The sequence below is a fragment of the Coenobita brevimanus genome, chromosome 15 (genome assembly GCF_032717465.1).
Source record: "Coenobita brevimanus isolate Jiangsu-jjx chromosome 15, ASM3271746v2, whole genome shotgun sequence".
Classification (NCBI taxonomy): Eukaryota; Metazoa; Arthropoda; class Malacostraca; order Decapoda; family Coenobitidae; genus Coenobita; species Coenobita brevimanus.
The window spans coordinates 14,435,930-14,453,220 of record NC_136968.1 but is presented as its reverse complement, the minus strand read 5'-3'; the positions used below and the strand labels follow the sequence as shown (position 1 = coordinate 14,453,220).

Below are 17,291 nucleotides of genomic sequence, written 5' to 3'. Positions count from 1 at the left end.
AGCACACGTGTTTCTCTTTCTGTATTCTTCTCTCTCTCTCTCTCTCTCTCTCTCTCTCCCCTTCCCTGATTTTGGCTATGATGAGTATTATCCTGTCCTTTCTAATGTTTTACTCCTTAAATGTTTTTGGCTGGACTTTCATATTCTAGAATATCAACATGCACACCTGTATGTATTGTGATATACCATAGGTAATAGTCTGTGTACACATATTAACTGCTGTAGCAATAAATAAAGCTTCGAACCATGGCGATCAATTTGGTGACGGTACTATGAGGGAAATATAAGCGCTCTCACACCTTCCCATTCTGCCCATCACCGTAGACCAATCAGGGACGAGAGAAGGAAAGCCTTTTCCTCAGTCCTCCCTGAGGGAGGCGCTTCTCCGCCACCTCTCGCTGTCGCGACTGTAGTAATCTACCATTTTTATCTTTCATTCCCCTGCTAACTTCACTTACACCCTGTCTTACTTTTTTCACCTCTTTCCAGAACATTTTCTTACAGTCCCTCCACTTTACACTCAAGTTTCTTCAAAATTCCTTACCCGCTCTCTTCTTACTCTCTCTTACTAATCTTTTCACCTCTCTCTTTCTTTCTACATATAACTCTCTCTTCCGCCTCTCAACTTCTTCCATGCCCCTATTTCTCAACCATTCATTGTATGGTTTCTTCTTTTGTGCCACAGCCTGTCTCACCTCGTCATTCCACCACTCTGTTCCTTGCACACCCCTCCGTCTTCTCTTCATCCCACACACCACATCACATGCTGCACATATTTCTTCTGTAAACATCCTGCACACGCCTTCCACGTCCCCCATCTGCTCGAATTCATATTTGCCCAATTGTTCCTCCACTTCTCTCTTATACTCTGCCTTTTTCTCATCCTCTTGTAACCTTTCCACTCTCCTTACAAATACTCCTTCTTTCTGTCCTTCCCTTCTTCTATTTCTCCATCCTAATATATATATATATATATATATATATATACACACAGTAGAACCAGATAGATAGATAGGTATATATATATATATATATATATATTTATATATATATAGTAGAACCTCTTTGGTTTGGACCCCTTTAGTCCAGATTTCGGTTAATTCAGACAGAAGTTTAAAAATATGAATTCCAAAAATGTGTCTAAAAATAATTCTAAAACCATTTTTACTTGTGGGGCAGAAAGCGACTCATGTGTTTGGCCTCAGATCACACTACTGTAGGTCGCAAAGAGGGCCCCTTTGTTTAAACATACATGAGCATTCGTACCATCAACTAGTTCAACATTTTTTTTTTTTTCCTATACAGTATTTCAAAAGTCAATGCTCCTTACCATGGCTGTTAATGCAAATGGAGCCTCTGGAAAGAGTAAAGGTGTCAAGAGGAAGCATGTAACATTACCTACTGCTGACAGTGATAAATTAAAGCTGGTGTTTCTGCAGGAAAGCTTGCAGTAAAAGTGTGGTATTGTCAAACAAAGTGTATTAAGCATCAAGAAGAACAAAAGGAAAACAAGGCAGCTTGCTTTAAAGTGTGGCATTAAAGTGAATGTCGTGAAAGTAAAAGAAAAACTCTAAAGCTGCCATCGGACATGACTCAAACTAGAAGAGATTACAGTGAGTCCTTGAAATACGAAAACTCGAAGTACGAATATCTGATGGTGCGAAAGCAATGAATGTAGGACAAATTCCACAATACTAAAGTATCTGCCTCGATGGTACGAAAAGCGATACGAGAGGAAATATGAAAAATTCAAAATGGGCGCGCTGCACAGCACCGCACTCGCTTGCAGCGAGAAAACGAACTAACCCCTCTCTGGTAAACACATTTTTGCGCGCTTCCCAGTCGAGTCACGTCCGTCCTCTCCTCTCAGCTTCGCTGTACGTTATGCAGTTTTTTGCTGTTCCTCCTGTTTTCGTACTTCGCCATGCCTCCCAAGCGCCCTGCATCATCTTCAGCATCCGGGGAACCAGCTGCCAAGAAGAAACAACACCGTACTCTGACTCTGGAGAGGAAATTGGAAATTATTAGACACCACGAGGAGGGGCAGGGAGTCTTGGATATTGGGCGAGCTTTAGGTCTTGCACCATTATCCGCTGGGACTGTGACTAAGAAAAAGGAAATGTACAAGACAATGGCCACCTCCTTCTCTTCATCTTCAGCCACCTGCCAAGCCACGAGGACCCGCAGCTGTCACATGGAGAAGATGGAGCAGCTCCTGATTGTGTGGATGGAGGGCTGCCAGCAAAAAAACATCCCTGTGTCTCTGCCCCTTATTCAAGAAAGGATCATTGAAATCTGGGAGAGTCTGGGAGATGAGGAAGAGGCAGGAAGTTCTTCACCAGTGCCATCCACCAGCAGCAACTCTAGGGCTGCTCCTTCAGTGCCATCCTCTGGTGATTCCTCGACTGAGGTGTTTAAGGCCAGCCGTGGGTGGTTTGAGCGCTTCAAGAGGAGGGCCGGTCTCACTGGTGTTTGAATTCAAGGGGAGTCTGCTAGTGCTGACATCGACGCTGCATCTTCCTTCCCAGAACGCCTGAAGAAGATCATCGAGGAAGGAGGATACTCCCCCAAGCAGGTGTTCAACATTGATGAGACTGGCCTCTACTGGAAGAAAATGCCTAGCAGGTAAGAAAATGTCTTAAATCGATGTTTAACAAGTAAATTTTTGGCAGGTTATGGTGATAAAGTGCTATGTGCATAGGAAGCAGTGCTGTGTGTAAAGGGACGCATTGCCTTCTGTAAAGGAGGCAGTGCCATGTTTAACTCGTTAACTGCTCTATACAGCCTGGGCTGTTCCGAGTGCGACTGCTCAATACAGCCCTGGCTGTGCAGGTGAATTTCGAATATAATGCCATGGTGACCAAGGCCGACCCATGCAAGCATGTTTGAGCCTTCAAATTCAAAACCAAAACCAAAACCGAAAAAGAAAACGAAAACCATACATTCCAATAGGGAATCAGACACTTCGATGTTCATCCATGTCTTTACCAAGGTAAATATTGAGCTAATATTTCGTTACTATATACCTTGGCATGTGTTCTCTCAATTCCTGAGACAAAATTTGGCCTTTGGGAAATTTCATTTTTACCCCTATGTCTGCGCACAACGGACAGCACCAAATAATCGCCATGCTCAGTTAACGGGTTAAAGAAAGGCAGCAGCACGTGTAAAGGTAGTCCCGCCATTAAAGGAAAATTCATGCAGGTTATTCTTAAAAATGATGTTTTGGGGTAAATTGTAAATGCTCCTTGTTTATGTACGGTCTGTGAACTTGTCTAGAGAAATTAACTTCATAATTACACTGCCTACCATTAGAATGAAGTAAAATCTATGCATGTGTGTCTCAAAAGTGGTGTTACAGGCAAGTTTTACAAGGGTGAAAAATAAATGTTCCTCATTTATGTGGGGTAGGCGCAAGGTCACGCTGGAGGGAGTTAGGCTAGGTCTGTGTTTTTTGGGGGTGAAATTTACTTCTTTATTACACTGCCTGCCATTAGAATGAAGTTAAATTTATCCATGTGTGTCTTAAAAGTGGTGTTATAGGCAAATTTTACAAGGATGAAAAATAAATGTTCCATGTTTATGTGGGGTAGGCACAAGGTCACGCTGGAGGGAGTTAGGTTAGGGCTGTGTTTTTCTGGGGTGAAATTTACTTCATTATTACACTGCCTGCCATTAGAATGAAGTTAAATTTATCCATGTGTGTCTTAAAAGTGATGTTATAGGCAAATTTTACAACAGTAAAGCATAAATGCTGCATGTTTAGGATGGATTTCTTAATTGGCGCAAGGTCTCATTAGACGGAGGTAAGTCTAAGATACGACTGTGTTTTTCGCAGAACCAACGTGCGTGTGTGTCTCCTTGGAGGGAGTGAGGGTAGGCACATGTTTTTTTGGGGTGAAATCAACTTCGTAATTACAGTGCCTGCCGTTAGAATGAATTATGAATGTGTGTCTAAAGTGATGTTATAGGCAAATTTTACAATGATAAATAATAAATGCCCCATGTTTAGGTTAGATTTCTGAATTGGTGCAAGGTCCCATTAGACAGAGGTAAGATAGGACTGTGTTTTTCGCAGAACCAACATGCGTGTGTGTCTCCTTGGATGGTGTTAGGATAAGCCTGTGTTTTTTTGGGGGTGAGATCAACTTCGTAATTACAGTGCCTGCCATTAGAAGGAAGTAAAAATTACACGTGTGTCTTAAAAGTGATGTTGTGGGCAAATTTTACAGCAAAACAAAATAAAATAAATCCCCCATGCTTTGGTTAGATTTCTGAATTGGCGCGAGGTCTCACTAGACAGACGTAAGATAGGACTGTATTTTTTGCAGAACCTACATCCTCAAGCGTAGGTCTGCTTCGGGATTCAAGGCGGCGAAGGATCGGCTGACTTTGGCCTTAGGGGGCAATGCAGAGGGTGATGTTGAGCTTAGACCACTGCTGGTCTACAGCTATGAAAACCCCCAGGCACTGAAAAACACATCAAAGCCTTCTTTGCCTGTCTACTGGAAGTCCTCCAAAACAGCATGGGTCACTTCTTCAATCTTTTACGACTACATCTACAACTATTTCTCCCCCTTCATCTCCCGCTACACGAAATCTAACAACCTAGTGAACAGGACCCTGCTGCTAGTCAACAATGCTCCTGCACATCCACCAACCATGGTCGACTGGTGTGATAACGTCCAGGTAGTTTTCCTTCCCCCGAACACCACATCGCTGTTGCAGCCATGTGATCAGGGGGTGATTGCCACCTTCAAACGATATTACACAAGACAAGCCACGCATTCGCTGTTGCGTGCTCAACGGGAAGGCAGAGCTGATGGATCGCATGAATTCTGGAAGGCCTTTGGTATTAAAAAAGGCCTTCAGATGATAGATGAAGTGTGGCGGGAGATCTCCTCTTCTACTATGAATGCTGTTTGGAGGAAACTGTGGCCAGAGGCAGTGCATGACTTCACTGGTTTTGCAGTGCCCGATCCTGTCGACCTCGACAAGGAGATTGCTGCCCTTGCCAATGAGGCCGTGCTAGGAGATGGTGGAGAGGAACTGAGGCCAGAGGACATAACGGACCTTGTGGAGTCACAACCAGGAGCTCTCTACCGAGGACCTCCTGGAGTTGGGGGAGACGAGGACAGATGCTCCAGAGCCTGACTCTCCAGTCCCTCCCACCATGACCATTGCAGCACTTGAAAAGATTCTGGACTCATTTGAGCAAGCTACGGAGGTGGCCTTTCAGCTTGACCCACAAATGGACAGAAGCTACAAGGTGCACAATGCTGTAAAGGATGCGCTGAGATGTTGGAGCTTCTTCGAACAAAAAAATCAGCGGCAAGCAATGCAAAGTCACTGATTTTTTTGCTCCTAAGGCTCGGCCTGCTGCGCCTGCCGTACCATGAGCTCCGCCTGCTCCACTTCCCTCACCTTCCTCCCAGCATCACCCCACTCCTTCATCAGCCCTGGAGTCTCCTGATGTTCTGTCTGCATCACAACCACCTGCACCAGTTGAGGAAGCACCAGAGAAGCAATAGGGTCCCACCATGTGACTTAGCACCATATCAACGACACGAATCTCCAGCCATAGCACAGGTATATATTTAACTGTACAGTGTACTAATACTACAGTAATTAGTTATATGTTTTATTTTTTTGTTGGTACAATAGTATAGTATTGTATATGTGTATTGCATACTTCTAAATAGGAGGGGTAAAGTTTAAGTGAGGGGTCCAGTGGGATCCTGGAACGCATCCCCCCGTTTATATGTATATTTCAATGGGTAAAATCGTTTCAATATACGAAATTTCGCATTACGAAAGTTTTTCTGGTCCCTATCCTTTTCGTATTTCGAGGACTCATTGTATTTATAAATGGTACATACAGCAGTAATTGTGCGGAGTGCTTTGTGTTATTTCATTTTAGAGAGGTTAGTAAACTCTCAGCAAACCTTCCCTACCCAGTGCAAGGCATGAGTGCTCAATCACCACACAGTGCACTACTAGCCACCTTTTGCCACCACATCACAATTTTGTTTCTAATTTCGCGCCATCCACTCAATGTAGTGCTGCTCTTGAGTGTCTGCCCTTTCCTCTCCTCCATCCTTCTTTCCTTCCATCCTCTCCTGTCTTTCTTTCCATCATTCTTTCCTCTTAGTTCTGCCTGTGGGTAACTCTGCACTGAGTGACAAGCCAAATGGTATCCAGTACACCAGGAAACCATTTATTACGCTGGGTGGTAACCACATAACCAAATTTTGGCGCCTGGTGGTTTAGTAGGTACCGTATTTCGCGGCACGTAAGACGCACTTTTTTGTCTCAAAGTTACCTTAAAATATCCCCATGCGTCCTGCATGCTAGACTAAGGCAGGTTATTTTGGCTCCATTGAGAAGAAACTCTTATAAAGATGATCATCTCACTGCTTAGCAACCACAGGTGTTTTCTACAGTAATGCAGACTTGATTTTATTTAAAAAAATAATATACACTAGTGTGTATATACAGCAGATTTAAAAAACACGCGAGATCAGAAACACACAAAACTTTTGCGGGTTTGTTTACAGCTCAACTGGCTAACATCGTGAATATATTTAGCAGTTTAGCAATTTAACAGTTTAGCATCCGCACTATTCCAGCAAGCTAACGTACATGATCACTGGTGAAGTCTGCTAACCTTCTGAAAGGCAATCATGATCACTTTGCTTGCCATCCATTCACTAACTAGCAAAGCAATCATACTGGAGAGATGCTGGCTAGTGAAACTGCCAAGTCATCAAAACACTTTCGTCACGTATGGAAATTCAGTAACCCTAATTACGTCAGTTACTTTTGTGACATTTTGTGAGTGTATATATGCAGCAGATATTAAAACATGCAAGTTCAAGAACACAAAGCATTCACGGTTTATTTTCAGTTCAACTGGCCAATACCGTCAAGAGTTTTAGCGGTTTAGCAACTTTGCAGTTTAGCGTCTAGCGTACACCCTACTCTAGCAAGCTAACATGCTCACCGGTGAACTGACTGCTAACCTTCTGAAAGGCAATCATAACCACTTTGCTTGCCATCCACTTACTAACTAGCAAAGCAGTCATACTGGAGAGATGCTGGCAAGCGAACCTGACAAGTCATCAGAATTGATTTTTGTCGCCTATGGAAATTCAATCACCCTCATATGGTTGGCTTCTCTTAGTGACATTTTGTTTCATGCCTGACAAGAGTATCATAGAAGTGAACAGTCTTATTACACCAATTGCGAAAAACAGGAAAAACAGTTGTAACGTTAAACAGTACTGCCTGAAGTTACAACTTCACTTTTTCAGCCAAGTGAAGTACTTTAGCAATGTCTATGCAACTCAGGGCACACCCAATTACAGTATTTTCTTATGAAAATAGGATAAAATTCACTGAGTAGCGTAACTGATGCAATATCTGAAATAGCAGTGTCTGACGGGCATTCATATCAGCGTCCGCCATTTCTGCTGTATTCTTAGCAGACGAAGCGAACAGAATGATTGACAACGTTCACTCTCTGCATCTCTGCTGCCTAAGCAAAGCTCTCATGATCGGCAATGGGGATCATTTAGGCCGTAACGTCCAAATTGGTTAGGTTATAAAGTCGTTTGCCATTTTGGACATTACGGCCGAAATGACCAGAATCCTAAGGTGTAGGTGAGAGTTTGGTGTGGGTTTAGTTAAGGAAGTAGGAGTGGGAAGAGTCAGGCTAGGGAACTGATAATCCGCTTATTATAATCCCTTCAGCCCAGCAATGTATTTTATAGGGTAGTTTATTCATGCTCGCCATATGATTTTATTCAGTTCAGGAAACATGTACTGAGGAGGTTAATGTGGGCTGTATCAAATGCCCCAAGTCTGAATATAGCCTGTGCTCAGTTAAAACGATTGCCAAGTTAAAGTCATATGAAGTGTGGTATAAGCAATTCAATGGATGGTACTGAGGACCATTTACTGTATGAAAGTGACAGTGAAACAGTGATGATGACCGTGGTGATGACTTCCAGTGATGCTTCAGGACTTGGGGGAAGTAGTGATGAATTCTCAGGATTTGAAGACGAGTGAAATTTTCACCATGTCAGTAATATGAAGTGAATATAGGTTTTAGGTGATCATGACAGATGCAACCATGGAAAATTTAGGATCAATGGTGCTGTACACCTTTAGTCTTGCACTGACGATGTTTGGATGAATAAATTGTTTGAGATGTTTCATGTCCTTAAGTGATGATATTTATATTGAACAACCAAATACATTTTGATGTTTTTGGCATATAATAAAGCCACTGGGTATTCCAAAACTGACTGATGTAAATGTTTCAGAGGCGAGCGAATGTTGCATGTGGTGTGTACATGTGTGTGTGTGTGTGTGTACCATAGCGACTAGGAGGCAGCAGTGTTGAGACCAAAAATGGATGTTTTCACAGTACTCGAATGTTTTGAGATGGATGTCTGTTTTTAGCAAATTCTGGTAAGAGAAATAGGCATTTTTAATTGTTGATGCTGCAAGGAAAACAGCTGACAGTAAGGGAGTGATACTGGGAGAAGAGGGTAGAGACAGTTGTCTAGCGCTTGGGATGCAGCAGTGTTGCTGAGGGATAGTTTCACCATTCTCAACATGTTTTGAGATGAATGTCTGTTTTTAGTAAATTGTGATAAGTGAAGAACGTATTTTTAACTGTTGATGCTGCAAGGGAAACATCGCTGACAGTGAGGAAGTGATACTGAGAGGAAGGGGTAGAGACTGCTGTCTAGCGACTGGGAGGCAGCAGTGTTACTAAGGTGTAACAATGGATGTTTTCACCATACTCAGTATGTTTTGAAATGAATGTTTATAGTAAATTATGATCAGTGAAGCATGCATTTTTAATTGTTGATGCTGCAAGGCAAACATAGCTGACAGTGAAGGAGTGATACTGAGAGAAGAGAGTAAAAACAGATGTCTATCCTGTTCCCAAGCAGCCTTGTTATATTGAACTTTGGTTGTAAAACATTGTAATTTGTGTATTTACAAGTGCTACCTTTTTATATTATTTGTGGAGGTAATAACAGGTTAGTTAGAGTGCATGATTAATGATGGTAGTAGTCTGATATTGTGCTTGAGTCAAGGCAATGTGAGGAAATTCCGTAACAGGTGTGGAATATGACGGGGTTCTTTTAGGATAAATGAACTGATGTGAACATTCATTGTATTTTATGTTTTCGTCAGTGAATGAAAGAATAGAGTTTATTGACTTCATTTGTGGTTTTAAATTCATAAAATATTAAAAACAGTGTTTATATCAGTTTACTGATACATATTTATCAACAAAGTTGAGATGGCCTCGTGGTTTGAAGTCACGTTTTGTTAAGACGGGGTTTTGTTTTCTCTTTTCCTGTATCATTGTACATAAAAGAAGAAACTAAAGGATGATGAGCAGTACTGAATAGATTCTGAAAGGTGAGTGTGTATCTAAGTGATAGTGGCTCATATCAGTCACGTTTTGTCAAGAAGTGGCATTGTTTTCTTTTCCTGTACCATTCTTTGTATATAAAAAAAAGAAACCAAAGGCTGATGATCAGTAATGAATAGATTCTGAAAGGTGAGTGTGTATCTGTGTGGTAATGGCTCTTATCAAGAAACCTTACTGCAGTCTTGGTTGGGGCAAACTTTTTTTTCACAGATGTACCCTGCCAGAATTAGGGTGCGTCTTTCACAATGCTGCATCTCACATGCCGCGAAATACGGTAATTACAGCACTCTAATAGGAATAAGCCGGTGAAAGTTTATATCCAATGGGCGGTTGGGGTTTACTGCTCAAGCAATGCCACTCAGGGATGAGTGAGGCTGGTCACTCTCAACTTAAATGCCAGGACCACCCTGCCTAGCCCCAGGCTCCTACGCTCCTCATGGGGCAACGTAGGATTGGTTGATGGATGGATGGATGAATTTCGTGCCAAAAAATTTTGGTGCTGATGATTACTATCCTTGATAAATTTTGTTTTAAAGAGATTCTTGCTCATTCTGATGGACAAACAGCAATTCCTGGTACAAATGAAAGAAAAAAGTAAACTACGAAAACATCTGTGAACGCTGTTGGGTGAGGCACACATGTATTTGTGTCATCAAACACAGGTTCTTCAGGCTGAAACCCCATCCCTTCCTCCCAAGCAAATGTCTCAAACCTACCCATTCTTGGTTCCTGCCTGCCTTGTATACCGTGCACATGGCCTGCCCCGTGCCCTGCCACAGCCCCTAGCATGGCGCCATGGTGGTGAGTCTGCGGAATCTCACTAGATGAGGCAGGTGATGGTGGTGGTGGTGGTGATGATGCTAGCGACAGTGATTGTGGTGGTGATGGCGATGGTGATATTTGGGGACAGGCACGTGCCTGCCGGCCATAAACAGATTTACGTCGTCCACCTGCACCTGTATACCCTGATGTACTTGGCTGTGGTGATGAGGCACGTGGTGAGACAGGCCGGCGTGGCGAGGCATGTGGTGAGACAAGCCGGCATGGCGAGACAGGCCTGTGTGAGACAGGCCAGCATGGCGAGGCATGTGGTGAGGCAGGGCAGTGTGGCAAGGCATGTGGTGAGGCAGGCTGGTGAGGCGAGGCACTTAGTGAGGCAGGCCGACATGGGGAGACATGTAGTGAGGCAGGCCGGCGTGGTGAGGCATGTGGTGAGGCAGGTACAGATGCAGGCCATGTGGGAGAGGCTAGTGTTGAGGGAGGATGGGTGGAAATTTCCATGGTAGGCAGTGAATCACGCTCTGGTGTGTGGCTCAGCCTGCGGCGTTTCCTCCTCCCGCCATCCTCCACCTCCTCCCTTTCTTCACTCCCTACCTCCTCTTCCATCTTCTCCACCGTGCAAATATCTCCCTCTGCAGGATCATCAACATCATTTGACCCTTTTTCATCATCAGAAAAGGCTGATGATCATGCAGAGGGAAAGGATTGCCGCACAATGGAGAACTCATGGTCACCCTCCTCATCTGATGTGTTCATTTCCACACTCAGCATGGCGAGGTCACTTTCGTCAGAGTAGTCACTTTCCCCACTCACTATTGGCGATAACGGCAGATTCATTTCTCTCCCTATTGCACATCACTAAGGCCTTTCCCTTTCAGGCCTTCATTGGTGTTGAAGTCAGCGGCTGCGGGTGCTCAGATGAGGGTCCGGACACAGGGAAAAATTTTTGCATCGGTCTATCCATGACAGAGGTACATTGGCAACTGTAACATGACTGGGATGCATGCTGGAGGGTTGCCAATGGCTGCGTGTGGTGGAAATAACTAGCTGAATATTCAAACAAGGGAGCGAATTTCTACATCATGTGTACATTTCACCTGGATGGCCCCGGGATGACATGTATACATGACACCCAGATGCAATGGGTTAAAGGAGATGAACATTAACCCCTCCCGTCCGGGTGACATGTATACATGTCTTCCTGGGGTCGTCCGGGGGTCATGTATACATGATCTAGTGTTTTGTAGTATTACTGTTATTGTATTATTATTATTACAATTACAGCAATATATTATATTAAACTATAATATTATATTATAGTTTTAGCTGAGATATTATGGTTTAAATAAAGATGATTTTCAAGAAAAACACCTTCTGGTGGTTTGGGTGGTGAAAACAACCCCCGGACGTGATGGGTTAATTCTCAAATTATTGTACAAAAGGAATCGGACATCATAAACATAACAGCATTAAGATGGCGTCATGGAATAAAGTAACTTTTTGTAACGAAAGTTTTGTTCATTTGTTTTCTTGTCTTGTACCCTTCTTTTACATAAAAATAAAGAAACCAAAAACATATACAGTACTAAACAGAGATTCCGAAAGGTGAGTGTGTATCTGTGTGAAAAGTACTCATATCAAGCAACTTTTCTGCAGTCTTGATCAAGATATACTTTTTTTCGCAGAACTGTCCTTCCTGAATTCGGGTGCGTCTTTCACACAGCAGCTTCTTATATGCTGCCAAATACAGTACCAAGATTTGGCTTATATTTAGAAGTTAAAGTGTTATGTGTTTACTACAGTACAGCAATCCCTCATTTATCCAGACACGCAGTAACCAGACCTGTTCATTATCCGGATACTGTACCTTGGCTCTGTTAAACCATTATCCGAATTTATTCGCTATTTTCCGGAAGTAGAAGTCCCGGAGATATTTGGCCTGGCTGCTGACATGTTCAAACATTTGGTATCATGGCTCCTGGGCTCTAGCCGTGTGCGGGAAATAGACTGTAACCCACAACCTGAGCTAAAATGTCCATACGCCCCTGCACTGAATGGTCAAAGTCGTGCGCTGGTCCAATCACTCCCTACAAACCTCCAGCACCAGAGTAATAACGATCACAACTCACAAGTGACATCAAAACAACCATATGCATCCCCACCGAATGTCCAAAGTCGCACGGCCACCGGGATTAGCCTTACCCAACTGCCACTACCCGTCTAACACAGACCTCAAGCAACAAGTCAGGTGAAAGCGTCCATCCACCTCTACACCGAACATCCAAAGTCACCTGGTCACCGGGAGTTGTGTTTCCCAACGGCCAAAGCATGTGTAAGACAGACCACAGGCCACATGTCACATGAGAGCAGCTGTCCGCCTTGTGACAGAAGGGTGAAAACCCTGCCCACTGCCTCGCATCTCCCCCTCCTCACCGTCCCTCCTCCGTACCCTCCCATGCTCCCTGCCTTGTTAGGCAGCCTCCTGGCTCCCTCCTCACTCCCACAGTCCCTCCCCTCCTTCATGCTGAAAGCACTGACCCATGACTTTTTAAAGGCTTTGGCGATTTATTTGAATACTATTGGCCGTATCAAAATTCTGCGAAATCCACAAGAAAGCTCATGAAATTCTGCATCTAGACACAATCTTAACTCTTGCAAGGTGTGGATAAAATTTTGCATTAGAATGGTGGGAAGTTATATGAAGGTAAGTTTTACTCTTGAACACCAATTATTCTCACTGGAGTTATTTTACTCATCAGTTTTCTGCATTTTTATTAGCTTACCTTATAGTATAAACACTGGTGAAGATGAAGGTACACCATTTGTACCAATACAACCAATTTTTGGTGGCATATTTGGCCGTAGATTTTTTTTTTTTTTTAATGCCCCACAAGCAGTAATCACTCGTCAAAAAGATAACTGATTTTCCAACCGTCTTCAGTTTTTTTGTGGATTTTGGCTGATTATGCATCGTCTTCCTGGTGTTTAGTATTAATATAGATATTCCTAAGTGTGTTTTGGTCTAAATATGGCAAAATGACCAGAAAACACTGTAGAATATGGCAAAATGACTGGAAAACACTGTACTTATTTTTTTTTTTCATGGTTTTCTTAGTGCTTAGCATTTCTTTGGATAATCCTATTTGTGTTTTGATGTCAAAATGGTAGACTGACCTGAAAACAGTGCCAAAATTAGGAGGGGTATAGTGCATACAATAGTGTCTAGCTTGGGAGTTTTTTGGTTTTCATTTTTTTTTTTTTTTAATGGTTTTCTTGGAGTTAAAAATTATTTTTGATATTTCTAGAAGTGTTTTGATGTTTAAATATGCCTGAATGACTGGAAAACACTGCCAAAGTATGTAGAGGTGCTCTACCAACAGGTTAGGTGTAGATTGGAGGTTAGGTATAGGTAGGGTGTGGGTATAGCAGGGGGGGGGATATCATTATCTGGACATTGCCACTACCCAGACATGCCTTTGGCTCTATCATGTTGGATAATTGAGGGACTACTATAGTTGTCTAATGACTGAATGATGCATACTTTTGGGGAAGCACTAAAGTTACGGTATGTGTTTTTATGATGTTTCCTATCACAGTAAAAGTCCTCCAATCTGGCCACCAATAATCCAAAAATCCCAATACTCTAAATTTGTCAAGGCAGAATATTTATAATTTCTCTAGTCTTTTTTCAAAATTTTCTGGGCTTTACCTATGGATTTATCTGGCTTGGACTTGCTCTTGGACTTCGATGTACCTGTCTGCAACTATTCATCTACACCTCAATGCATTTCCCATGAGTGAAACAATAACCCATATAATTTTAAGTGTTTATTTAATGATAATGTACACTCATGATCACTATTTTCTGCTCAGGGGTGCCCCCTTCCTACCCTTATATACCCAGGGAAGGCGGGATGGGGGGATGAAACGAGCCCCACCGGCCTCTACCCCAGCTCCCAATCCTCCCCCACACCCCTACTTCACCCAACCCCCACTTGTCATTCTTAACTGGCAGTTATATCTCAAGCTAACCTCATACAGTGCCCTCGCACAGTAAACGTATTCAGAGTAAACAATTTGCCTAGTGAACAAGCAGGGGGTAATCAGGTCCACAAAATCATAATGAACGAGTTGAGCCCCGAGTGAACGAAATCGGGGGAAAGAGCAGGCCATAACTGCCATCTCCCATACTGAACGACCCCCCCCCCCCCCCCGAGTAGACGCTGCACAAGAGGCCAGATCTGAGCAACCTTTTGAACAGAATCAAATGGAGGACAAAGATTTGCCTATGTCTATATGCCTAAGATCAATAAAATTCTAACAGTAATGTATGTTCTGAGAGAAGAAATCAAGGCAACTGAAACCAGCTACCTTAGGACACAAGAAGTGCTCAGTGGGGTAGAAACCACTTTTCGTCATTACAATGAAACGAACAATATGAAAGTCAACAGAAGAAAACAAACACTTATCACACGTTACTACTGAACTCAAGAACAACAGGAATCAGTTGCCTCTACATCGTCTGCTACACTTCCTGGGGAAGACGATGATGATGTGATGTCAGTGGTGTCATCTTTGGACTTTGAAGGTTTTATGGGAGAAGTGAATGAGGTAGAGGCATGTGGCGAAGTGGTTTAGTCAAGTGATGAGAGCAAGACTGGTGACGGGAACGAGGGAGTGGAAGGTGATGTGGCAAGGACAAACTAAGTGTATCTCCCTGCCTCGGAACCACCTGTATTCAAGCCAACCAAGGCTGCCATCTGCTTCATTTAAGGTAAGTAACCATGTGTTTTATATTATATATCTGAACTGTATGTGTTTGAAATGTGCCCTTTATTACATCTCTGTGGCTCAAAAAGTGGACTTTGAGGGACTGGTGCTGCCCACATGCTATTTTCTTCATAAGATATGCTGTTCACAGTGAACGAATTCACTTTGAACGAGCTCGTCTGCCACCCATAAACTCATCACTGTGCGAGGGCATTGTACTTCACACTCATAGTTACATAACTATCTATCTATCTATCTATTGCCAGACGCCTCAATCCCGTTCGGGGTGGCCACAAACAAATCGCCTCCAAGTCGCCCTGTCCACCGCCATTTCACTGCCCTGCTCCCAACTCACACCCCCCTCTCCCAGATACCTCTCCACCCCATCCCTCCATCTCATCCTCGGCCTCCCCCTCCCTCTTCTCCCCTCCACTTCATTCATACACTCTCTTCGTCAGTCTTTCACCCTCCATCCTCTCCACATGGCCAAACCACCTCCGTATGTTCCTCATAACGCTTCCTATCACATCCACATCCACAACGCTCCTTTATATCTTCATTCGTCAGCCTGTCCCTCCATGTGACTCCACATGCTCCTCTTAAATAACTCATTTCCACTGCTCTCACTCTTGACTTGTGTCCTTCCAACAACGTTCAAACTTCACTTCCATACGTTAGAGTTGGTATCACAATACTGTCATGTAGTAACTTTTTCACTTCCATGCTCACTTCCCTGCTTCTTATCACTGCTTTCAAAGAACCAACAACCTTTCTTCCCTGCTGTACCCTTTCAAGCACTTCACCCTCCAAACCTCCATCCTTACTCATCACACTACCCAAGTACTTAAATGTACAGTACTCACATTTTCCAATTCCTCACAATCCAACCTCGCTGTACATTCACTGACTTCACCTCTCTCAAAGACAATCACTTTACTCTTCCCTACATTCACCTTTAGATTCCGTTTCTTACACACTCTCCCAAACTCATCCACCAAGCCTTGCAGCTCCCCTTCGTCTTCACTCAACAACACAGTATCATCTGCAAACATCAGTACAGGGAGTTTCCAAACACTATCCTCTCTCACCAGGGCCACTCCAACATCCACTACCCTACCTTGTACCTCTTTTATTACCCCATCCATGTACAGATTGAACAACCATGGAGACATGACACATCCCTGTTTCAACCCAACTTTCAAAGAGAAAAATTCACTTAGTTCACCATCCACATGCACTGCAGCCTATTGTACATACTCTTCACAGCATTTCAACAACTTCCCATCTACTCCATATATTCTTAACACTTTCCACAATCCTTGTCTATCCACCCTGTCATATGCTTTCTCTAAATCCATGAAACCCGCATACAACTTTTTTCCCTTCTCTAGAAAATTTTCCACTAATGATCTAAGAATGAATATCTGATCTACACAACCTCTTCCCTTCCTAAAGCCTCCCTGTTCTTCTCCAACTAATTTCTCTGTTCTTTCTCTAACTCTGTCAATAAGTATCCTACCATACACTTTTCCCATTATACTAAGAAGACAAATGCCCCTATGATTACCACACACTTCTTTTTCCCCTTTTCCTTTGTACAAGGGAATAATTATACCTGACTTCCAATCCTCCGGGACTCTACCTTCCTCCCAGGCCAATCTGCACATCTCCCACATCCATTCTAGTACTATCTCTCCCCCATGCTTCAGCATTTCACCACACACTCCATCAATTCCTGGGGCTTTCCCCAATTTAACTTTCTACATTGCTTCCACAACTTCTATCCTACTGATTTCTTTCTGTCTTCTCACCTCCCTCCTTCTCCCAGCCATTCCCCAGCCACTTATACTCGCATTACTTCCATCCTCTATGTTCAACCATTCCTTAAAGTGTTCTCTCCATCTGCTCACTTTTTCTCCCTTCTCCACTAGTAATCTACCATTTTTATCTTTCACTCCCCTGCTAACTTCACTTCCACCCTGTCTTACTCTTTTCACCTCTTTCCAGAACATTTTCTTAAAGTCCCTCCACTTTACACTCAAATTCCTTCCAAATTCCTCATCCACTCTCTTCTTACTCTCTCTTACTAATCTTTTCACCTCTCTCTTTCTTTCTGCATATAACTCTCTCTTCCGCCTCTCAACTTCTTCCACGCCCCTATTTATCATCCATTCATTGTATGCTTTCTTCTTTTGTGCCACAGCCTGTTTCACCTCTTCAGTCCACCACGCTGTTCCTTGCATCCCCCTCCGTCTTCTCTTCCTTCCACACACCACATCACATG

The 17,291-nt window shown here is 43.2% G+C and overlaps 1 long non-coding RNA gene across 1 annotated transcript in view; it reads right to left on the bottom strand.

Moving 5' to 3' along the window:
* Positions 1–1,866: 1,866 nt before the first annotated feature.
* The window catches only part of LOC145390678 (uncharacterized), a 63,023-nt gene continuing 47,598 nt past the window's right edge, over positions 1,867–17,291 (bottom strand). Inside the window, exon 6 of the long non-coding RNA XR_013895702.1 lies at positions 1,867–2,002. This is a non-coding gene — a long non-coding RNA (uncharacterized LOC145390678). The remainder of the gene's footprint in view (positions 2,003–17,291) is intronic.